Source organism: Aquarana catesbeiana, linkage group LG07 (assembly GCF_042186555.1).
Source record: "Aquarana catesbeiana isolate 2022-GZ linkage group LG07, ASM4218655v1, whole genome shotgun sequence".
Lineage (NCBI taxonomy): Eukaryota > Metazoa > Chordata > Amphibia > Anura > Ranidae > Aquarana > Aquarana catesbeiana.
The window spans coordinates 277,840,840-277,866,192 of record NC_133330.1 but is presented as its reverse complement, the minus strand read 5'-3'; the positions used below and the strand labels follow the sequence as shown (position 1 = coordinate 277,866,192).

The following is a 25,353-nucleotide window of genomic DNA, read 5'->3' as shown; positions in this document are numbered from 1 at the left end:
GTCGTTTAAATTGCGACAGGGCTGAAAACTAAAAATTGGTCTGGCAAGGAAGGGGGTGAAAATGCCCGGTATTGAACCGGTTAATAATACTACAAACATACATCCCCCTTATCCATACAAGGAATTAGGGAGAAATATAATTAAAGTGATTGTAAAACAATCCATTCAGTTTAAAATACAGGTGCATCTCAAAAAATTAGAATATCATCAAAAGTTATTTTAATTTATTTCAGTAATTCTATTGAAAAAGTGAAACATATATGATATATATATATATATATTTTTTTTTTTCATTACACACAGAGTGATATATTTCAAGCATTTCTTTCTTTTAATTTTGATGATTTTTGCTTACAGCTAGTGAAAACCCAAAATTCTGTATCTCAGAAAATTAGAATATTGTGAAAAAAAAGTTAAATATTGTAGACTAATGGAGGTTGATTTACTAAAGGCAAATCCACTTTGCACTACAAGTGCACTGAAAGTGCATTTGGAAGTGCAATCGCTGTAAATCTTAGGGGAAGATCTGAAATGAGGGGAAGCTCTGCTGATTTTATCATCCAATCATGTGCAAGCTAAAATGCTGTTTTTTGGGGGCGTCCTTCTCTCATCACACAGCACCGTGGACAGAACTCCCCCCGGCTTACCTTATGAGCCGGAGAGTCTGTAGCAATACCCCCTACACCTCGGGGGAACCAGAAACGAAGGGAAATCGGCAGTTATTTCCCCATGAGGGGACCAGACACCAAGACCACGCCGGCCTCCAAGATGGTGGCGACCCATGCCGCGGTTGCACAGGCCACACAAGCAGCAACACAGGTACAGGCTGTGCACTCCCCTCACTCCCCCCACTCCTCAGACCCGGAGCCTACTCACCCCAGGAGTGCCTCTCACCCCAGAAGCCCCTTTCCTTCCCCCCACAGCCGTGGGAAAAGCTGGGACATGGAGGCCCACAAAGCAGGACATAGAATCCTACATCAGCAGGCTAGAGAGGTCCTACAGGAGGGAGATCAGTGACCTCCGCAAAGATATAGGCCACAGCATGGAGGACATTGAGAATACAGTAGAGGTATCAGTCACCAGAATCTCTGAGCATGAGAGTATTTGGCAGGAGCACACACATCAAATCCAACAACTGTTCTACGGTCTGGATGACCAAGAGAACAGATGCCGTTGCAACAATATCCACATACACGGTTTGCCAGAGTCAGTGGAAAATAAAGATTTAACCAACTGTTAAACAAACCCAAAGAGACGCTAATCAAAATTGACAGAATCCACAGGTCACTGAGGCCCCACAACCCAAATCTTGCCTATCCCAGGGATGTCATATGCAGAATTAATTTTTTCAACGTGAAAACTGACATTATGCAGGCAGCCTGCTCTCAGGAGACCATCTTGTTCAAAGATTCCCCTGTCATGCTACTAATTGATCTGTCTAGACAGACCCTTCTTATGCGGAAAGCCCTGAAACCAGTCACAGATGCCTTGCAAGCCAAGCAGATCAAATACAGATGGGGATTCCCGTTCCAAATCTCCGCCTCCCAGAATGGCAAATCGGCTGTCTTCCGTACTCTCGGGGACCTTGCTAACTTTCTGGGGACTTTCGAACTGCCACAAATACAGGTGCCGGACTGGCCCCTTAGATCTGCTACCCCTGGCCCCCCCTCTTTTCTCTGGATGGGAAACATACTTCAAAAAGAAACGCTCATGCTCACGCGCTTCCAAATCTCCGGCTGGTTGATGCCCCTCTCACCGCACCGGCCGGCGGGGGTTCTGTCCTTTCTACTCCTTTTTTTTTTGACCCGGAACCCCGGTAGAAGCGAGTGACCCCCTTTGTTGGTCATTCCTCCCAGAATCCAGGAATTGGATGGACGTGACAGCACATACAGGTGTCCTCAGGGATAAGTTACAATGTTCACACAGTTTTATATGCTTTAAATGTTAGCTGTTAAATGCATTATTATCGTTTAGATATGTGTTGTCCCTGAACATTCCATATATTGACTAATCTTTTATATTGCCAATGGTGCTGCATTACCTGTTTTAATATGTTTAGTTATGACTTAAACGGGGGCAGAATGCCCCAAGTTAGATTGGCCACGTTCCTCACGATAGGGTTTGCAGAGTCTTTACTGCTTCTGTATTTAGAGTTTACTCTAGATCTATACGGTAGTGCCCATTATCTCTATCCCAAAATGGACACTAGAGGGAGCAGCCCCCCCCCCCCCCCCCCCCCAACGATAGAAGTAGTACGTTCAGACGTACATGATCAAGAAAAAGACTACACGACTGTCTACGATACCCTCCCCAAGACCACAATGCACTGAAATCGCACATAGCCCAGTTACATCTGCTACCAATTCGATGCATGTGCCCTCTCCCACTACTTTGCCCTCTCTCTTCCTACTTCTCCTCCTTCCCTCCTCCCACCTCAGCTAAGAGTTCTACCATGAAGCCTCTTCACGCAATGACACACTGTAGTTCGACATACAAGCCCACGATTCACATATCATGGCTTCCACCTTAGAGTTTAAGATATCCTCGCTGAATTGTAGAGGATTTAATACCCCTGAAAAACACAAATACTACATCACTTCCACAAAGCCAAAACACAGATACTATTACTTCAGGAAACCTGTATTCGCTCTGACACAATTCCATTATTACCTGACAAACACTTCATGACCCGATACCATAGCACAAACCCCATAGCCAGAACGAAGGGCGTCTCGTTGGCCTTCCACAGCTCTTTTACAACTGAAGTGCTTGACACAGATATAGACCCTAAGGGACGGGACGCTTTTTGTTTATGAAATTGCAATACCAACAGGTTTTCACAATTTCTAATGCTTATTTTCCTAATCAGGAGCAGCTCCACTTCCTTTTCTCTGTGACAGCCCGCCTATAAGCCTTTGGGACCCACAATTTAATCCTGGGAGGAGATTTCAACATTCCCCTCATCCCGAGACTGGATTTCTCCACTGGTAAGTCACACATTGCCCCCTCCATCTTATCTAAAATACGCGCCACCCTAGCGGATCTTTCCCTGGTTGACCCATGGTGACTTCTACACCCCTCTGAGAGAGACTACACATACTACTCCCCTGCACACAAGTCCTATAGTAAGATAGACTACATTTTTCCCTCAACACTACTAGATCTCAATCCCACTAGCAAGATTGGTCTGAAATTATGGTCAGACCATGCTCCAATGCACATTACTCTCGGTAGACTAACACAACGCACATGTAGTGCCACCTGGAGATTAAGCGACAATCTACTCACTTTCACTGTGTGCACTGCAGCAGTGTCTAAAGCCATCACGGACTTTGTCCAACTCCACACCAGAGATGAGACCTCTGCCATGAATAAATGGGACACCCTGAAATGTGTGTTACGGGGGATTTTTATTCAACACGGTTCTAGACTGAAACGAGCTTGCACAGAAGACATAACTCGCCTCTTTACTTTAATCACCTCTCTTGAATCTACGTACAAATGCTACCCCAAGACGTTAGTCGAACTATCGAATGCACGTCGAGATCTCTTACACCTCTTCACAGAGTGGTCACTGACCGCTCGCAATAAAGGACGCCATATCCACTACTCCCAGATGAATAAATGTGGGAAACATTTAGCTCAGGTCATACACCCCAGACAACACAGACAAAACATATCTCACATTATCTCCCCAAACAATCAAAAAAAGCACAAGAACTCAGAGATCGTCTCAGAATTCAAAGATTACTACTTCTCTCTTTACAATCTTCCTCCACCCCTTGCGCAGAGCATGCCACCCATCCCGGTCACCTCAGACTTACAACAATATATTCAGGACACTGCCCTGCCCAGGATCTCTTCTCCTGAAGTAGACAGTCTCGACCAACCCATCACCTCTTCAGATTTTTTTACCTCGATTAAAGGACTTAAGATCGGCAAAAGCCAAGGTATACCCCCTTGTTCTATAAAACATTCACTCACCAGCTGGCCCCAATTATGGCACAAGCACTTGAAGAGGTAGATGAGAATCACCCCCTATCACCACAACTTCTCCAGGCCCAGATAGTGGTATTGCCCAAACCTGTTTGCTGAAGACAAGCAGACTAAGGACATGGATTACTGGAACCATGTTATATGGTCTGATGAGACCAAGATAAACCTATTTGGTTCAGATAGTGTCAAGCGTGTGTGGCGGCCAACCAGGTGAGGAGTACAAAGACAAAAGACAAGTACAAAGAAAAGTGTGTCTTTGTACTGTAGACAAGCATGGTGGTGGGAGTGTCATGGTCTGGGACTGCATGAGTGCTGCTGTCACTGGGGAGCTACAGTTAATTGAGGGAACCATGAATGCCAACATGTACTGTGACATACTGAAGCAGAGCGTGATCCCCTCTCTTCGGAGACTGGGCAGCAGGGCAGTGTTCCAATATGATAACGACCCCAAACACACCTCCAAGATGACCACTGCCTTGCTAAAGAAGCTGAGGGTAAAGGTGATGGACTGGCCAAGCATTTCTCCAGACCTAAACACTATTGAGCATCTGTGGGGCATCCTCAAATGGAAAAAAACAAAAAAATATACTGCGCTACCACTAAATAAATATACCCCCCCCCAAAAAAGCAGCCGTTAAACAGTGAGATGTAACCGTGCTAAATATTAATAAAACATGTGAAATAATTTTGAAAACTTCTGTTGAAAAATTCATGTGTATGTGTGAAACATTGCGATATTCCAAACAAATATTTTATAAGTCCATGCATATGACTATAAATCAAAAGGTAATGTCCATATGTGGTAGATGGGAATCCTTATATATAATGATTGACCAAAATCAGTACCAGAGAGAAACCCATAAGTAGACACAACCAGACTCGGTGGTAAAGATGAGAGAGACACCACACTCAGTGATCCGCCACCACACAAATATTGCGCTTACCACAAGGCAAGCAAAAAACAGCCTATATTCCGTCCTGGTATGGGAAATCCAGCTGGTGTGACTTGACTGCATACAGCGTGGCTGGGAGGATATAGCAAGGACCCCAAACTCTCGTCTCACAGGCTGTTGATTTTAATATCGACAAATCCTTCAGAGGCGGCCCGCACCACACCTTCATTTCCCCAGATCTCTGTCATCTGCAGCGACTGTTCATCATCCCCCACTCTCATTGGACTTCCACATCAGGGATAAGACACGCTCACAAACTGCGCTATCAAAATCAACAGCCTGTGAGACGAGAGTTTGGGGTCTTTGCTATATCCTCCCAGCCACGCTGTATGCAGTCAAGTCACACCAGCTGGATTTCCCATACCAGGACGGAATATAGGCTGTTTTTTGCTTGCCTTGTGGTAAGCGCAATATTTGTGTGGTGGCGGATCACTGAGTGTGGTGTCTCTCCCATCTTTACCACCGAGTCTGGTTGTGTCTACTTATGGGTTTCTCTCTGGGTCTGATTTTGGTCAATCATTATATATAAGGATTCCCATCTACCACATATGGACATTACCTTTTGATTTATAGTCATATGCATGGACTTATAAAATATTTGTTTGGAATATCGCAATGTTCCACACATACACATGAATTTTTCAACAGAAGTTTTCAAGATTATTTCACATGTTTTATTAATATTTAGCGCGGTTATTTCTTTTTCTTTTTGGTATTTTGGTGCACATCCTAAAACGGAAGGTGGAGGAGCGCAAGGTCTCTAACATCCACCAGCTCCATGATGTCATCATGGAGGAGTGGAAGAGGACTCCAGTGGCAACCTGTGAAGCTCTGGTGAACTGCATGCCCAAGACGGTTGAGGCAGTGCTGGAAAATAATGGTGGCCACACAAAATATTGACACCTTGGGCCCAATTTGGAAATTTTCACCTAGGAGTGTACTCACTTTTGTTGCCAGCAGTTTAGACATTAATGGCTGTGTGTTGAGTTATTTTGAGGGAACAGTAAATTTACACTGTTATACAAGCTGTACACTCACTACTTTACATTGTAGCAAAGTGTAATTTCTTCAGTGTTGTCTCATGAAAAGATATAATAAAATATTTACAAAAATGTGAGGGGTGTACTCACTTTTGTCAGATACTGTATATATGTATATGTTTTCATGTGACAACACTGAAGAAATTACACTTTGCTACAATGTAAAGTAGTGAGTGTACAGCTTTCATAACAGTGAAAATTTGCTGTCCCTTCAAAATAACAACACACAGCCATTAATGTCTAAACCGCTGGCAACAAAAGTGAGTGCACCCCTAAGTGAAAATGTCCACATTGGGCCCAATTAGCCATTTTCCCTCCCCAGTGTCATGTGACTCGTTAATGTTACAAGGTCTCAGGTGTGAATGGGGAGAAGGTGTGTTAAATTTGGTGTTATTGCTCTCACTCTCTCATACTGGTCACTGAAGGTTCAACATGGCACCTCATGGCAAAGAACTCTCCGAGGATCTGGAAAAAAGAATTGTTGCTATACATAAAGATGGCCTAGGCTATAAGAAGATTGCCAAGACCCTGAAACTGAGCTGCAGCATGGTGGCCAAGACCATACAGTGGTTTAACAGGACAGGTTCCACTCAGAACAGGCCTCGCCATGGTCGACCAAAGAAGCTGAGTGCACGTGCTCAGCATCATATCCAGAAGTTGTCTTTGGGAAATAGACGTATGAGTGCTGCCAGCATTGCTGCAGAGGTTGAAGGGGTGGGGAGGTCAGCCTGTCAGTGCTCAGACCATATGCTGCACACTGCATCAAATGGGTCTGCATGGTTGTCGTCCGAGAAGGAAGCCTCTTCTAAAGATGATGAGCAAGAAAACCTGCAAACAGTTTGCTGAAGACAAGCAGACTAAGGACATGGATTACTGGAACCATGTCTTGTAGTCTGATGAGACCAAGATAAAACTTATTTGGTTCAGATGGTGCCAAGTGTGTGTGGCAACAACCAGGCGAGGAGTACAAAGACAAGTGTGTTTTGCCTACAGTCAAGCATGGTGGGGGAGTGTCGTGGTCTGGGGCTGCATGAGTGCTGTAGGCACTGGGGCATGATCCCCTCCCTTCAGAGACTGGGTTGCAGGGCAGTATTCCAACAGGATAACGACCCCAAACACACCTCCAAGATGACCACTGCCTTGCTAAAAAAGCCGAGGGTAAAGGTGATGGACTGGCCAAGTCTCCAGACCAAAACCCTATTGAGCATCTGTGGGGCATCCTCAAATGGAAGGAGGAGGAGGGCAAGGTCTCTAACATCCACCAGCCCTGTGATGTCATCATGGAGGAGTGGAAGAGGACTCCAGTGTCAACTTGTGAAGCTCTGGTGAACTCCATGCCCAAGAGGGTTAAGGCAGTGCTGGAAAATAATGGTGGCCACACAAAATATTGACACTTTGGGCCCAATTTGGACATTTTCACCTAGGGGTGTACTCACTTTTGTTGCCAGCGGTTTAGACATTAATGGCTGTGTGTTGAGTTATTTTATAAATCTTTTTATTTATTTTCCTCAACAAACAAACAGACAAAACAGAACAGAACACAACAAAACTAAACATCATACACATTGAACCTAAAATATATTAGTACAAAATCAAAAATTCAATCACCCTGCAGAGCAATATAGCAACATCTTGAAGGGGTATAATATTTATCCAAAAAAAAAGTGTTACTAAACCCAGGACCATGGTCCTATGTCTAGGCCTTTCCATTTGTCCACTCAAATGTCAAACCTCACAAAAAATAAAAGGGGGGGGGGGGGGGGGGGAGGTAAATAATTATCCCTTCTATCACCAGTGGCCCCAAGCATTCCTTATACAGAAACACCCATATTATAATTAATAACCCCCATCGGCAATAGGTGCCGTGTACGGTTTGTCCAACCACTTTGCCCAGACTTTATTGTATTTACTAGGGAAACCCCTATTAATATAGGTGTCTCTATACAGTGGGAGGTTATTATTTATCAATTCTTTCCAGTATAGAAGTGTATGAGGGCGAGGTTTCTTCCAGTGCATTGCAATGTCTTTTCTTGCATAGAATAACGTTGTATTACCCAGCAGGCAAACAGACATTGAGACTGGTAAAGGAGCAGAGGTAATAGTGTTCAATAGATCTGCCACTTCCCCCCAAAAAATAACTAGATGAGGACAGGTCCAAAAAATGTGTGTGAAATCCCCCCGAAATGCTCCGCCCTGCCAACACTTGGCAGAGCACACAGGATTTATCTTTTGAAGTCTATGAGGCGTAATATATGCTCTATGTACCAAGTTAAATTCAATCATGTGGTCTCTCAACGATACCAGAGATCGCAGAGGGAAATCCCACATACCCCTCCAGTCATCCATATCCAACTCTGGTATATCTCGCATCCATCTAGTTCTAAGACCTTCTAATGGCAAAATAGAAATTATAGTAAGATGAGAGTACAGTCTCAAGGTGGACTCTAATGGCTGTGTGTTGAGTTATTTTGAGGGGATAGCAAATTCACCCAATTATTTTGCCACAACTGCCAGCTTCACAGACACAAATAAACCTCAAAACAAAGGATCATTTTATTAAAAATGTAAAATCTCCATTGCATATGCTTTCATGCACATGAAATGGCCTAACTGAATGAGTTGACTTTAACCTCTTCCCGCTGACGTGGTACACGCGAGGGCTTTAACCGCTTCCCGACCAGCCGCCGCAGTTATACTGCAGCAGGTTGGCTCCCCTGCGTGAGCCGTCGTAGCTATACGTCAGCTCGTGGTTTCGGGATAGCAGGCGCGTGTGCACAGCGGGAGTTCCGCTGCTCGTGGTCGACGGGCGCGATGACCGCCGGCCACGAGAGATTGTGAGCAGGAGACACAGAATAGGTACAAGTGTGTGTAAACACACACTTCCCTGTACTGTGCACAGATTGTGTGTTTAGTCAGTCCCCTCCCCCTTCAGTTAGAATCACCTCTCAGGGAACACAGTTAACCCCTAGATTGCCCCCTAGTGTTAACCCCTTCACTGCCAGTGACATTTTTACAGTAATCAATGCATTTTTATAGCATTGATGAACAAGACAAGGAATTGGTCGCACACTGGAACTCCAAATTATCTCGATGTCATCTTTATTGTCAAAAAAGGGTCAGACAGATACAGGCAATGGTAGATGTTTCACAAGCGGTAGCTTGCTTGTTCACAACCCAAGCATAGCATTGATCGCTGTATTAATGCCAATGGTCCCAAAAATGTGTCAAAATTGTCCAACGTGTCCGCCATAATGTCGCAGTCGTGATAAAAATCGCAGATCGCCGCCATTACTAGTAAAAAAAAAAAAAAAAAAAAAAAAAAAAATGCTATAAATCTATCCCCTATTTTGTAGACGCTATAACTTTTGCGCAAACCAATCAATATACGCTTATTGCAATTTTTTTTACCAAAAATATGTAGAAGAATACATATAGGCCTAAACTGAGAAAAAAAATAGCTTTTTTAAAAATAAAATGGGGATATTTATTATAGCAAAAAGTACAAAATATTGTGTTTTTTTTAAATTGTCGCTCTTTTTTTGTTTATAGCGCAAAAATAAAAACCGCAGAGGCGATCAAATACCACCAAAAGAAAGCTCTATTTGTGAGGAAAAAAAGACATAAATTTTGTTTGGGTGCAACGCCGCACGACCGCGCAATTGTCAGTTAAAGCAATGCAGTGCCGAATCGCAAAAAGTGCTCTGGTCAGGAAGGGGGTAAATGTTGAAGTGGTTAACGGCAAGAGACCGCATATATGTGGCCCTGTGTAAACACACTTCTGTGCTAAAAGTGCACCCTGCATGCTCCCAGCACAGTCATAGGCTGGGACTGGAAAGCTCCTGATGCATAATTGCGATCAGGAGCTTTCCGACCATGTGACTGCTGTGACAGCCAAGCATGACCCAAATGCCTGCCTCTGTCTCCCATTCATTTAGAAGCTCTTAAAGGACCAGAAGGCAGTGGCGAGAAGGGATTAAAGAAGAACTTCATTAACACCAGCAACTGTTGGGACAATGAACACCTTGGTCAGGACTATGTAATGTGCAACAAAATATGTAGAATGCAGGGTTCAGGATAAGTAACATACAAAACAACATATAGAGTGCAGCAGTCAGGATGAACCCTCTGGTCACATCAAAGTCCCCCCCTATATCAAAGTCCCCAGCATTTCCCTTTACTTCAGGGTTCCTAGAGTCCCTCCTTACATCAGAGTCCCCCACATTAGTGTCCCCAGACTTCCTCCTTACACAAGAGTCTTCAGAGTTTCCCCTTACATCAGAGTCCACAGAGTTCCCCCTTACATCAAAGTCCAAAGAGTTCTCCTTACATCAGAGTCTGCAGTGTGGACCCTGATGTAAAAGGTAACACTGTGGACTCTGATGTAAAGGTGAACTCTGTGGAGTCTGTGTTGTTAGGAGAACTCCGATGTAAGGGGGAATGCTGTGGACTCTGGTGTAAAGGTAAACTCTGATGTAAGGGGGTCTCTGGTCACCAGAGACATCATTTATATCAGACTCCACAGGGTTCCCTTTTACATCACAGTCCACATATTTATCTCTTACATCAGAGTCCACAGACTACAGTGTACCCATCTTCTGTTGGCTACTTCCAGCGGGATAAAGCACCATGTCGCAAAGCTCAAATCATCTCAAACTGGTTTCTTGAACATGACAATGAGTTCACATTACTCTAATGTCCTCCACAGTCACCTGATCTCAATACAATAGAGCACCTTTGCGATGTGGTGGAACAGGAGATTTGCATCATGGCTTTGCAGCTGACAAATCTGCAGCAACTGTGTGATGCTATCATGTCAATATCAACCAGCGTGTGGTGCTCGCGAGCGGGACCAGGACATCGATATCCATCTGTCCCTGCAGAGGGTTATATCTGCAAGCTCGTATGACCTCGCTATATAGGAGGTCCAACAAGTTTGGTAAGAGTACATCCATTACTGCTCTCCCGCAACTATCCTCATTGGGACTACCGGTGGCTGGGGAGTGTCCTTACATCTTTCACCTTTCCAATCTGATGAGATACACCAAAGGAACGGCTTGCCCTTCTCACATACCTTCTCTTGTAATTTTATTTTTTACGAATTGAATGGTGCGTTTTCCAAGCGGTCTGGATTTCAATTGCACCTTTGAACTTTTTCACTCTTTTTTTCATATATTTTCTTCCATAGAGATGTATCATTATTTGCCATTTGTTATTTTGTTGCACTGTGGTTTATTTTAATATATACTACAGCTTCTGGTATGTTTCTAAGAAACTTTTCAGTCGCAGATTTGTTTCACTATATATGATATATTTATGCTAGCGCACAATTTTAGTTTATATACAATATCAACCAAAATCTCTCAGGAATGTTTCCAACACCTTGTTGAAGCTATGCCACAAAGGATTGAGGCAGTTCTGAAGGTAAAAGGGGGTCCAACCCGATACTAGAAAGGTGTACCTCAGGGGTAGGCAACCCCTGTCACGGGTGCCGCAATCGGCAAGCAAAGCCTCTTTTGTCGGCACCCAACTTCCTTACCAACAGCAGAGCAGTGCAGGGAAGTGTCAGTGAGATGCTAATGCATTCCAATTTCACAATTCCCCATGCCAAACCTGCCCTGGGGGAATGGCACTGTGCCCCCACACATTGTAAACATTGGGAAACGTTGGTTATCTAACTTTGTTGTAGCTGTGATTGTCAGCTCTTGTGATGGGGAAGAGATTGGGTGCAGTTCTGCTAGGGGGGCGGTCCCTGTTTCCAGGAGGAGGAGGACTGTGATTGGCCACTGCCAAAGCCAAACACAGTCCTGCTAGCCCCACCCACCATCTGGAGGAAGATGACTCTCTTGGTTGCCACTACCAATCTCAGAAAGAAGGGATATCACTGTGATATTACTGTTTAGCTTCTGGGAACTTTGTTGAAAAAAAACAAAACATTATATATATATATATTGTAATGTTTGGGGGACCAGCTAGATCGCAGGACACAGGCTTTTCACTCAAAAGGAGATTTATTGAACTTAAATAGCTTTACAGCAGCAAAAACAAAAGAAAAAGGTTTTAGTCTCACCGACTTGCAAAGTCCAGAACTGCTATCGCAGTTAAACAGTCCTTAATTTCTGCTGCAGCTAGCTTCCCCTGGCAGGAGACTTCCAGGCAGGACACTGCTATTCACTTTTGTTGCTGCACAACAAACACCATCCACATTCTCCTTTACACTCCTCCACACCCTCTCCAACTTCCTGTCTTGTTTTAAACCCACTTCCTCTGACAGGTGAGTTAACCCTTTTTGTTCCCTTAAAGGGACCACAGTCCAAACAGAGGGGAAACATAGCGTCCTTCCAGGACCCAGCCACGGCGTCCTGTACATATCCCCCCCCTGTGCCCCAACGCCATGGAGGTGGAGGCAACAGTGGAGCTCAAACAATGGACTCAGGAGAGGGCATCTGCATTTTGATGCAGTCTCCCGGGCCTATGCTCCACTACAAATTTAAATTCCTGGAGTGCCAGGAACCACCGAGTAACCCTGGCATTATTCCCTTTACCCTGTCTCAACCATGTTAAAGGGGCATGGTCAGAAATCAGCCTAAACTTCCTCCCCAAAAGGTAATATCTGAGGGATTCCAGAGCCCACTTAATGGCCAGACACTCTCGTTCAATTATAGCGTAGTTTTTTTCCGCTGGTGTTAACTTCCTACTGAGGAAGACTACCGGGTGCTCCTCTCCATTAATAACCTGTGACAACACCGCTCCCAATCCTACATCAGAAGCATCAGTTTGGACAACAAACTCTTTTGAAAAATTGGGTGCTACCAGGACAGGGTGTTGGCACAGTGCCGACTTGAGCTCCAAAAAGGCCTTCTCAGCGTCTGCATTCCACTCCACCATGACCGATTTCCGACCCTTAGTCAGATCGGTCAATGGAGCCGCCAACGTGGCAAAGTTGGGTACAAACCTCCTGTAGTATCCCACCATGCCCAAGAATGCACGTACCTGCTTTTTTGTGAGGGGACGGGGCCAACTCTGTATAGCCTCTACCTTGCTGACCTGAGGTTTCACCACCCCTCTACCCACGATATAGCCCAGGTATTTCACCTCCTCCATTCCCAAAGCACATTTTTCAGGGTTTATTGTAAACCCCTCCTTCCAAAGAGAGTCCAGCACTGCCTGGACTTTGGGCAAGTGTGATTCCCAGTCTCTGCTAAAAATGACTATGTCGTCCAAGTACACTGAGGCATATTTCTGGTGAGGTCGTAAAATCCTATCCATTGCTCGCTGGAATGTGGCTGGAGCAGTTTGCAATCCAAAAGGCATCCTTTTGTACTGAAAACTCCCCTCTGGGGTAGAAAAAGCAGTTTTCTCTCTAGCAGCCTTAGTCAACGGGATTTGCCAATATCCCTTGGTAAGGTCTAATGTAGTGATATACCTGGCTGGACCTAGTCTCTCAATAAGCTCATCTACCCGGGGCATGGGGTAGGCATCAAACCGTGAAACTTCATTAAGTTTCCGAAAATCATTGCAGAATCGCAGAGTCCCATTGGGCTTCGGTACCAACACAATCGGGCTCGACCACTCACTCTGCGATTCCTCAATAATCTCCAGGTCTAACATCTTCTTCACTTCCTCTGAAACAGCCTTCCTTTGGGCCTCTGGGATGCGGTAGGGCCGGACAAAAACTTTGACTCCTGGTTCCGTGATGATATCATGCTCTATGGTACTCGTGAGCCCTGGCAAGTCTGAAAATTTTTCTTTATTTCTCTGCAAGAACTCCTTTGCCTGCTGGCTTTGGGTTTTAGACAGGGTATTTGCTACTTGGACACTCTCCACCCCAACCCGAGGCTCCAATCTTGCACTAGCCAGGGAGGTCACTGGTTCCCTCTCTGTCCAGGGCTTTAACAAGTTTACATGATATATTTGATAGGGTTTCCTCTTACCCGGTTGGTGGATTTTATAATTCACCTCTCCCACTTTTTCTACAACTTCAAAGGGGCCTTGCCACCTGGCTAAGAATTTACTTTCCACAGTGGGAATCAACACCGCTACTCGATCCCCCACTTGGAAATTCCTTATTTTAGCAGCCCTATTATAGACTCGTCGTTGAGCCTCCTGAGCTTTTTGTAAATGTTCCTTGACTAGTGGCAACACAGTTCGGATCCTCTCCTGCATTTGGGAAACATATTCAAGAACACTCTTATGCTGACTAGGTTCACTTTCCCATTCCTCCTTAACAAAATCCAGTAGTCCGCGAGGTCTCCGCCCATATACCAACTCGAAGGGCGAAAACCCAGTGGAGGCCTGGGGCACTTCCCGGATAGCAAACAGGAGAGCTGGTAACAGACAGTCCCAGTCTTTCCCATCCCTTTGTACAACTCTCTTAAGCATAGATTTAAGGGTCTTATTAAAGCGTTCCACTAACCCATCCGTTTGGGGATGGTAGACCGATGTGCGCAGCTGTTTAATCCGGAAGAGCTTACACACGTCGGCCATAACTCTCGACATAAACGGGGTGCCCTGGTCCGTTAGTATTTCCTTGGGAAAACCAGTCCGTGTAAACAACTGGAATAATTCCCGGGCAATAGCCTTAGAGGAGGTATTTCGCAGGGGTAGCGCCTCAGGATATCGGGTGGCATAGTCGAGAATCACCAGTATGTAGGAGTGACCTCGAGCCGACTTCACCAAGGGACCTACTATATCCATGGCTATCCTTTCAAATGGGACCTCAATTATGGGCAGAGGGACCAAAGGATTCCGGAAGTGGGTCACCGGAGCGGTCAACTGACAGGTGGGACAAGAGGTACAGTATCTCCTTACCTCTGCTTTCAGACCTGGCCAGTAAAACCGGTCGGTGATCCGTGCCTCCGTCTTTTCAACTCCCAGGTGTCCCCCTAAAACATCATCATGGGCCAGGTCCAGGACCTTGCGTCTATACTGTTGGGGTACCAATAATTGCTCTACCACATTTTCTCTCACTTTGGTAACCCGATAAAGCAATTCATTACATATTGCAAAGTGTGGCCACCGCTCATTCGCACCTGGCTCTTGGGGAACCCCATTTAATACTACCACCTGTTCCCGTGCATGGGCCAAAGTGGGGTCCTGCATCTGGGCAGTACCAAATGCCCCCTGTGGAACACCCAAATCCGGCAGGGCAGGGGTAACGACCACTTCCTCATCCTCTTCCCCCAGCATTACCTGAAGTGGGAAAGGTTCCCCCCCCTCTTCAGTGTTCAGGTAGGTCTGTGAACCACACATTTTGACACCCTTAATAACATCAGCACTACTTTCATCACCATTAACCAAATCATTAGCATTTTCAAGAACATTCGGCATTTCAGGGTTATTTCTCTCAACCGCAGGAACAGAGGGACTAGTTTCTCCCCAGTCTCTGGACCGTTCAGGTAGTTCTCCTTGTCCCCACAGTTTTGCAAATAACGGACAGTCTCGTCCTATGATAACATCATGTACCAAGTTTTTTACCACCCCCACCTCTTGAGTACCAGTGCCACATGCTGCGGAGATGGTCACCGAGATGAGAGGGTACTCTCTAGTGTCCCCGTGAATGCACACCACCCGTAAAGTTTTTCTTACCGGACCGATCTTCCCAATCACTCTAGGATGGATCAGGGTTACCATGCTTCCGGAGTCCAGCAAAGCCCGGGCAGGGAGGTGGTTCACTTGGACTTCACACTCGAATTTCTCTTCTCCAAGATCGATATGTGTTGTACATGCTTTATGGGCATAAAAAGACCCCCTCCGAAGAACCCCGCATTCCATGGGCTCCTCTTGCAGTGGGCAGTGGGCCCGGGTATGGCCCCAGGAATGACATCGCCAACATTGTACATCCCCTCCTCTCCGAACAGGAACAGGTCGCTGAGAAGGTATCGGGAGTGACTCTTGACCTTCTGGGGTGTTGGTTCCAGGGCTCCGGGGAACGTCCTTTCGAAGGGCAGCAGTCGAACGAATAGGCCGTGGCAGACTGGGTCCTTGGCGCTTGGTAGGGCCAAGCAGATCCTCCACCACTGTGTATCGTTCTACCATCTCGACAAGGAGGTTCACTGTTTTGGGGTCTCCATGGCTGACCCACCGTTGAAGGTCGTCTGGCAGTGACCTTAGGTATCGGTCCAGCACGACCCGCTCCACGATTTGGAGGCCAGACAACATTTCGGGCTGCAGCCATTTTTTTACCAGTTGCACCAGGTCATGCATTTGAGACCGTGGTGGACGATCTGGACGATACTTCCATTGGTGCACTCGTTGGGCCCGAACAGCTGTAGTTACCCCCAAACGAGCCAATATTTCTGCCTTTAATTTTTGATAGTCTTTAGCGTGATCTGGTGGCAGGTCGAAGTAGGCTTTTTGCGGATCTCCGGTTAGGAAAGGAGCAATTAGGCCGGCCCACTGGTCCTGGGGCCACCCTTCTCTCTCTGCCGTCCTCTCAAATGTAGCAAGAAATGCCTCTACATCATCACTCAGGGACAATTTCTGCAAAAAATGGCTTGCCCTCACGGTCACCTGGTTGCCAGGGGCAACAGCCGCTTGCTCACGGCCCTGAGAAAGCTGCTGCACTACTTCTTTTAAGGCAGTCACTTGAGCCTGCATAACCTCTTGCTGGGTCGCTTGCTGGGCTGCCAACTGGGCCACCAACAGGCGAGTGTTTTCTTGCTGTACCTCATGGCGAGTCTGCGCTTGTATATTAGCCAAGGACAGCTGTTTAATTAGCTCCTCCATTGCTTCAGCTTTCAGGGTTTGTGCGGCTTTAACCCAGGACATAAATCCACTGTACTGTCCCTTTAAATGTCAGTTTTAAGTCCAATACACAAAAAAAAAAAAAAAAAAACAGCAAGAAAAATGCCTGTTACTCTGTCCTGCCCGCATTCTCCACCACTTGTAATGTTTGGGGGACCAGCTAGATCGCAGGACACAGGCTTTTCACTCAAAAGGAGATTTATTGAACTTAAATAGCTTTACAGCAGCAAAAACAAAAGAAAAAGGTTTTAGTCTCACCGACTTGCAAAGTCCAGAACTGCTATTGCAGTTAAACAGTCCTTAATTTCTGTTGCAGCTAGCTTCCCCTGGCAGGAGACTTCCAGGCAGGACACTGCTATTCACTTTTGTTGCTGCACAACAAACACCATCCACCATCCACATTCTCCTTTACACTCCTCCACACCCTCTCCAACTTCCTGTCTTGTTTTAAACCCACTTCCTCTGACAGGTGAGTTAACCCTTTTTGTTCCCTTAAAGGGACCACAGTCCAAACAGAGGGGAAACATAGCGTCCTTCCAGGACCCAGCCACGGCGTCCTGTACAATATATATATATATATATATATATATATATATATATATATATATATATATATATATATATATGGGTGGTAAGTGCCACTTACTACGGACCCCTCAGCTCTGCATCATCTATTACTACCAACCTCTACATCACCTACTCCCAACCTCTGAACTCTGCATCACTTACACTTGGCCCCTGAACTTTGCGTCACTTAATACTGAACCTCTGCATTCTGTGTCCCTTTAAGCCACAGCCAGTATTCAGCGCGATGAAATTCACACCAAATTTTGCTGCGGCGCTCCGCACCGCACTTTTTCTCAGCTGTGGGGGATCGATCTTGCATACAGGCCCACTGCTTTCAGAAAATGCCCCTGACCTGAGCTTATCATTGCTTATTCCAGATGCTTGTATGTGACATCACATACAAGCACGTTGGCTGGATGCGAGAGGTGGATCAGCAGGGATGAGTGTGCCAGGACAGGTAGTTGTGTCTCATCTCTGCTTCCTTGTAACACTCTGCATATCGCAAATATCATAGATGAGAAGAGGGTACAGTGGTGGGGCAGATGAGTAGGAGGGTACAACGGTGGGGCAGATGAGCAGGGGGGGTTTAGCGGTGGAACAAAAGAGCAGGAGGGTGCGATAGTGGGGCAGATATGCAGGGGTACAGTGGTGGAAGAGATGAGAAGGGGGTATAGCGGTGAGACAGAAGAGCAAGGGGGTTACAGTTATGGGGCAGATGAGCAGAGGGTTACAGTGGTAGGACAGAGGAGCAGGGGGAGTTCAGTGATGGACCAGATGAGAAAGGGGTTATAGTGGTGGTACAGATGAGAAGGGGGTTACACTGATGGGGCAGAAGAGCAGGGGGGTACAGAGGTGAGACAGATGTGCAGGAGGTACACTGGTGGGGCAGAAGAATGGGGTACAGTGGTGGAGCAGATGTTCAGGGGGGTACAGTGCTTGGGCAGAAGTGCAGGATGTACAGTGGTGGGAGAGATGAGAAGGGGGTTCAGTGGTGAGACAGAAGAGCACAGTACATTACAGTGATAGGGCAGATGAGCAGGGGGTTACAGTAGTAGGACAGATGAGCAGGGGGGGTTCAGTGTTGTGTCAGATGAGAAGGGGGTTACAGTGGTGGAAAAGATAAGCAGGGGGGTTCAGTGTTGGGGTAGATGTGAAAGGGAGGTGCATGAGCAGGGATTACAGAGGTGGGGCAGAAGAGCAGGGGGGTACAGAGGTGGGGCAGATGTGCAGGGGGGGTACAGTGGCGGAGAAGAGAAGAAATTAGGTACATTGGTGGGACAGATAAGCAGGGGGTTACAGTGGTGGGGCAGAAGAGCAGGGGGGACAGAGGTGGAACAGAAGAGCAGGGGGGACAGAGGTGGAACAGAAGAGCAGGGGGGACAGAGGTGGAACAGAAGAGCAGGGGGAACAGTGGTGAGGCAGATGAGAAAGGGGGTTACAGTGGTGGAGCAGATGAGCAGGGGGTAGAGAGGTGAGGCAGATGTGCGGGGTAGTACAGTGGGAGGACAGGTTTGCATGGGGTACAGTGATTTGAGGTGTGAAGGTGCAGGAATTGGGGCTGATCTGAGGACTGGAGGTACAGGAATTGGGGCTGATCTGAGGCATGAGAGTGCAGGATGTTAATTAGTCACTATTACTGAAGTAGTTTACAGCATTTACCTTATAAAAAATCCTTTTCGTGATTGAGAGCGTGAAGTTAAAGTGGAGTACCACCCAAAAATGAAACTTCAGCTTTAAGGGAAGGTGACCCCCGGACATGCCACATTTGGCATGTCATTTTTTTGGGGGGGGAGCGGATACCCTCTTTTCAGAGGGTTCCAGCTCCCACCTCCTTCTGGTGCACCCTCAGCACCAGAAGGAAGATCACCTCTCCCCCTCCCTCTAGGCAATCATCTGGGAAACGAAATTATTGCAGATGATTGCACGGCCAGTCACGACGCGTCATGCAGCTCGTGCAGGCGCAGTGGGTGCCCGGCTGTTTACAGCCGGGTGTCCACAGTTACAATGCCGGTGCCACTGAGCGGAGGGGGGAGATGAGCGTGGCTTCGATCCCCTGCATCGCTGGACCCTGGGACAGGTAAGTGTCTGATTATTAAAAGTCAGCAGCTGCAGTATTTGTAGCTGCTGACTTTTATTTTATTTTTTTTAAGCGGAACTCCGCTTTAACAATTTTTTTTTGTTATAAAATCAGCATGCTCAATTTGTTTGAAAACATTTTTCGGCACACTGTGCTCAAAAGGTTGCCTACCCCTTGTGTACCTAATAAAGAGGCCAGTGAGTGTAATTCCTGTATAACAATAATAATAATACCCAGTAAACCTGCAATGAAATTCCTTGTTATAGCACGTCCTGTTAGAGGATAACAGTGCCCTGTCTCCCATTTGTCACCCGTCACACAGGTTTCCATTCCAACATTTATGATATCATAGTTGCCAACATTGTAAAAAAAAAATGTGGGACACTTTTGTGGCTGTAGGCGGAGCTGTCCAATAATTAGGGGGCGGGGCATTCGTCAGCAGGCGTGGCCCCGAAAAATGGTTGTGGTTTACGCGAAATTGTGGGCGTGGCTTAAATGGGCGTGGCTCTAGAGGGTGTGGTTAGAGTCTGAAATGAATGAGGGATGGAGAGGGGGAGAGAGGGGGAGAGAGGGGGAGAGAGAGGGAAATGACGGGACAGCAGCCACAGATCCTACACAATAGAAATATGTGTATTCTAGAAAGTTTAACAATCAGCAGATAAAGATACTCCAAACACCTGGTGTTAGCACTTCAATCATCCCGGCACCATGGTTGTTATGGTGTCAGGATGATTGAAGCGCATTATTTCTATTATTATATTGTAATATAAAATGAAATCATTCAACTCACCATAATGCAGAATCAGTGGGGTCCCTGAGCGTGTCACCAGCCACGTCGCCTGCCACCAGCCGTCCGTCCTTGCTTCAGATGTCCGAGCAGAGTCCGTCCTTGCATCAGATGTCCCCGGCGGAGCCCCCCCTCACACCAGGAGGCCCCGGCGGAGCCCCCCCTCACACCAGGAGTCCCCGGCGGAGCCCCCCTCACACCAGGAGTCCCCGGCGGAGCCCCCCCTCACATCAGGAGTCCCCGGCGGAGCCCCCCTCACATCAGGAGTCCCCGGCGGAGCCTCCCCTCACATCAGGAGTCCCCGGCGGAGCCCCCCCTCACATCAGGGGTCCCCGGCGGAGCCCCCCCTCACATCAGGTGTCCCCGGCGGAGCTCCCCCTCACATCAGGAGTCCCCGGCGGAGCCCCCCCTCACATCAGGAGTCCCTGGCGGAGCCCCCCCTCACATCAGGAGTCCCCGGCGGAGCCCCCCTCACATCAGGTGCCCCCGGCAGAGCTCCCCCTCACATCAGGAGTCCCCGGCGGAGCCCCCCCTCACATCAGGTGTCCCCGGCGGAGCCCCCCCTCACATCAGGAGTCCCCGGTGGAGCTCCCCCTCACATCAGGGGTCCCCGGCGGAGCCCCCCCTCACAATCAGGAGTCCCCCCTCACATCAGGAGTCCCCGGCGGAGCCCCCCCTCACAATCAGGAGTCCCCCCTCACATCAGGAGTCCCCAGCGGAGCCCCCCCTCACATCAGGAGTCCCCGGCGGAGCCCCCCTCACATCAGGTGTCCCCGGCAGAGCTCCCTCTCACATCAGGAGTCCCCGGCGGAGCCCCCCCTCACATCAGGTGTCCCCGGCAGAGCTCCCCCTCACATCAGGTGTCCCCGGCGGAGCTCCCCCTCACATTAGGAGTCCCCTGTGCCCCCCCTCACATCAGGTGTCCCCAGTGCCCCCCCTCACATCAGGTTTCCCCAGTGCCCCCCCCTCACATCAGGTGTCCCCAGTGCCCCCCCCACTCACATCAGGTGTCCCCAGTGCCCCCCCCTCACATCAGGTGTTCCCAGTGCCCCCCCACTCACATCAGGTGTCCCCAGTGCCCCCCCCACTCACATCAGGTGTCCCCAGTGCCCCCCCACTCACATCAGGTGTCCCCAGTGCCCCCCCTCACATCAGGTGTCCCCAGTGCCCCCCCCCACTCACATCAGGTGTCCCCAGTGCCCCCCCACTCACATCAGGTGTCTCCAGTGCCCCCCCCACTCACATCAGGTGTCCCCAGTGCCCCCCCCACTCACATCAGGTGTCCCCAGTGCTCCCCCCACTCACATCAGGTGTCCCACAGCGGTGCGCACGCTCCCCCCCCACCTCAGAGGTGTGTCCGCAGCATGGCTAGAACCCCTGCCCCTTTCCATATCAGACTAGCAGCGGGGCAGGCGGGCCGAGGCGGAGCGGGGCGGGCCGAGGCGGAGCGGGGCAGGGGGTGGGCGGCGACGCAGAAGCTTCGTCTAGCCCCCCCCAGCCGTCTTCCTGAACTTCCACAAAATGGCGGTCGGCAGAGACAATGTCTCCGCCGGCCGCCGACCTCTAGCGGCGGTTTCGAAAACGGGAACCGGATTTTTCGGGACATTTCCCGGGACACCACAAATCCGGGAATGAAGTCCAAGTCCCGGGAATGTCCCGGGAAATCCGGGACAGTTGGCAGCTATGTGATATAGGCATGATTCTATCTATACAAAAAACACAGTCACTTCCAGCACTAATAGGTCTTCCAAGGTGTGGAGTAACAAGATAAAATGGTGTTGCAAAGGTATATATGGTATCCAAATCTGGGTGGATGCTGCCTTTCTCAGATGGGGTAATCCGAAGGGAACTACAAGAAAAACAGAAATGGAAGGCACGCACACCTAGGGCATTACCAAAGATAATTTAATAAGAAGAAATTTTTATATAAGAGTGGGTACTCACAAAATGCAACTGACAAAAGGCCATAAACACAGTGCATGGACATGCACAATACAGGGGGTACAGCTAACGCGTACCCCCTTCCTCAGAGCTAGGCTAGTCTCGTACACCATGGGCAAGTGATTTTATAGGGAATGGTGAAGTTGTGTGTCAAAAAGAGCCACGCCCTAAAAGGGGCGGGAAAGAAAACAAATACATTTAAAATAAATAAATTAATTAAATTAATAAGTAAATAAATAAATAATACACACACACACATATGTGTAGCGCCCACCACCTTTAGGTGGGTGCTAATAGGTAAGTGTTAAGTAAATTGCCAGTGCTTTACCCTGTTGGTTCAGGCCTGGTTGGTTAGTTTCGTTGGGAGAGGAGGAGTGATAGAATAGAGGAGGGTGTGGCCACCTGCATTCTGCCCTGAAAGATACTCCCTTACCTTCTATTGAAATGTTATGGAAGGATGGTGGGCTGGGGAGGGGGTGCAGGAAGTTTGTATGGAGAGCCCTGGACCATAGTTGCCAACAGTCCCGATTTTCCCAGGACAATCCCGATTTTGGGACCCTCGTCCCGATTGGAGAGAGTCCCGAATCGGGATTTTCCATAAGGAAAATCGTGAATGTTGTTTTTTTTTTGGAGCAGCGGGCTCCAGCAAAATGGCGGCCGGCGCCGCCGCTCTATCTGCCTCTAGTGTTGAGTGGAGAGGGGAAGGGGGCTCGATCCGTGCAGCCAATGAAGCGGCTTCTTTGGCTGCACGGCCCCTCCCCTCTCCACTGAAGCGAGCAGAAGACACGGCGCCGGCGTCGTGTCTTCCTGAAAGTTCCCCAGCCTGCGCAGTACAGGGGGTCCGCCATTGCCGAGGGGAACTTTCTCGGCAGAACACCGGCCGCTCCTCCACTGAGCGGGGGCCGGGCTGCATTGAGGGGGGGAGGCTGCACTAACTGAGGGGGGGCTGCACTGAGGGGGGGCTGCACTAACTGAGGGGGGGCTGCACTGAGGGGGGGAAGCTGCACTAACTGAGGGGGGGCTGCACTAACTGAGGGGGGCTGCACTGAGGGGGGGCTGCACTAACTGAGGGGGGGCTGCACTGGTGGGGGCACCTGATGCAAGGACAGACTCTGGCGGGGGCACCTGATGCAAGGACAGACTCTGGCTGGGGCACCTGATGCAAGGACAGACTCTGCCGGGGGCACCTGATGCAAGGACAGACTCTGCTGGTGGCACCTGATGCAAGGACAGACTCTGCCGGGGGCACCTGATGCAAGGACAGACTCTGCTGGTGGCAGGCGACGTGGCTAGTGACACACTCAGGGATCCCACTGATTCGGCATTATGGTGAGTTGAATGATTTAATTTTATATTACAATGTAATAATAGAAATAATGCACTTCAATTATCCTGACACCATAACAACCATGGTGCCAGGATGATTGAAGCATTAACACCAGGTGTTTGGAGTATCTTTATCTGCTGATTGTTAAACTTTCTAGAATACACATATTTCTATTGTTGTGTAGGACCTGGGGCTGCTGTCCCGTCATTCCTCTCTCCCCCTCTCCCTCTCCCCCTTTCCCTCTCCCTCTCCATCCCTCATTCATCTCAGACTCTAACCACACCCTCTTGAGCCACGCCAATTTAAGCCACGTCCACTTTCATGCAAGCCACACCCACTTTTCATGCAAACCACGCCCACTTTCTGCGTAAGCCACGCCCACTTTCCGCGTAATCCACGCCCATTTTTAATGCGCCGCAACTATTATTTTTTACTAGACCACACCTACAAACGAATGCCCCGCCTCCTAATTATTGATCAGCTCCGCCTACAGCCAAAAAAGTGTCCCACATATTTTTTTTTCAATGTTGGCAACTATGCCCTGGACCAATCATTAACTTGTATTGGCAGGGGCAGGACTTGCATATAAACTGGGGGTCACATGCTCCTGGAGTTGGAGATGGGAGGAGTTGGATTCAGAGAAGCAGCAGAAATGTAACCAGCAAGGAGCAGGCTTGAAGGCCTGGAGGTTTAAAAGCCTCCAGCGCTGGATAGCAGGAACAAAACCTGAAGGCTTGAGGGTTCAGAGACCTCAGTGCTGGATGGTTCAAGACTAAGCCCTCGGGTAACTCCCGGAGAAATGGATCGGGCATCTCAAACTGGGATGCATCGGACCATGCGGAGCGGGAAGTAGCTGCTAAAAGGAGGGAGTAAACTGGGATCGGCTTTCTGTGGCAATCATGGACTGTCAGTGGGAGAGAGCAAGGGAGTGCAACCCAGCAGTACTCATTCATCCAGAACTTTCCTGAACTGAAGCGGGAGGACTGCAAGAGTCAAGATAGGTAGGTGAGGCCTGGGGCTACCAGCATCCACATACCACAATGTCTTTCAGAGGGGCATTGGTCAGTTCATTATTGGAAAGGACATTGAATACACTAAGGAACCAGAAACTAAGAGGCAGCTCATATTTCCCTAAGCAATCCTGTAACATACTGCGAGCAAGCAAAAAAAGTTCTGTTTAAAAGTTATTGAACTGTCTGCTGATATAATCTGTGCAGGGGGTAGAAGAACATATATATATATATATATATATATATATATATATATGTGTATATGTATATGTAGCGCTGGTAGATTTTCAATCTACCGCATGTTAGGTAAATTTAGTAAATTGTGCGTTAGGAAGATTAAATGTTCGCCTCTGTTCGAGGTTGGCTGACGTTGTGGGTGTTTCCGTGCTGACCGGTGGGTGTCGCTGTTACCATTAGTCAGTGTTGGAAAGGCAACGTGTCGAAGTGTATGGATGCTCCTCTGTTCCGGAGGCACGCTCGGTGGAGGTGGTCCTCTGAGTTGCATTCTGGGCGAGGGTATTTATGGGACAGATGCCATATTTTGGGGTTCGTTTTACAGCCACCTGCTGGCCCTCCTGGCCGACAGGTATGCGTTAAGGAGCTACCCCGTGGTCCTCCGTTCGGGAGGCCCACGATACTGCGGCGCAGGGGTGGGTCCAGAGGCTTGTCTGGAGCCTGCCACCGCGGCCGAGGAATGGTCCTGAGCTGTCGGTCCTGTGTGACGAAGCTGGACAACCGAGGAAATCCCGGGGAGGACCCGTCTTGGAGAGATCACGCAGCGTGTTCAAGCACTGTGACTGACTTTCACTACAGAAAATCTATACATCCTGTGGCAGAGGATCATACGGATTTTATTCCCAAACAAGTCTGTGGCAGAGAATTCGTGTTGCGTGCTGGCTGCTAGACCGGTGA

The 25,353-nt window shown here is 48.2% G+C and overlaps 1 protein-coding gene across 1 annotated transcript in view; it reads right to left on the bottom strand.

Moving 5' to 3' along the window:
• The window catches only part of LOC141103611 (histo-blood group ABO system transferase 2-like), a 134,635-nt gene that overhangs the window by 62,474 nt on the left and 46,808 nt on the right, over window positions 1–25,353 (bottom strand). The window lies entirely within an intron of this gene.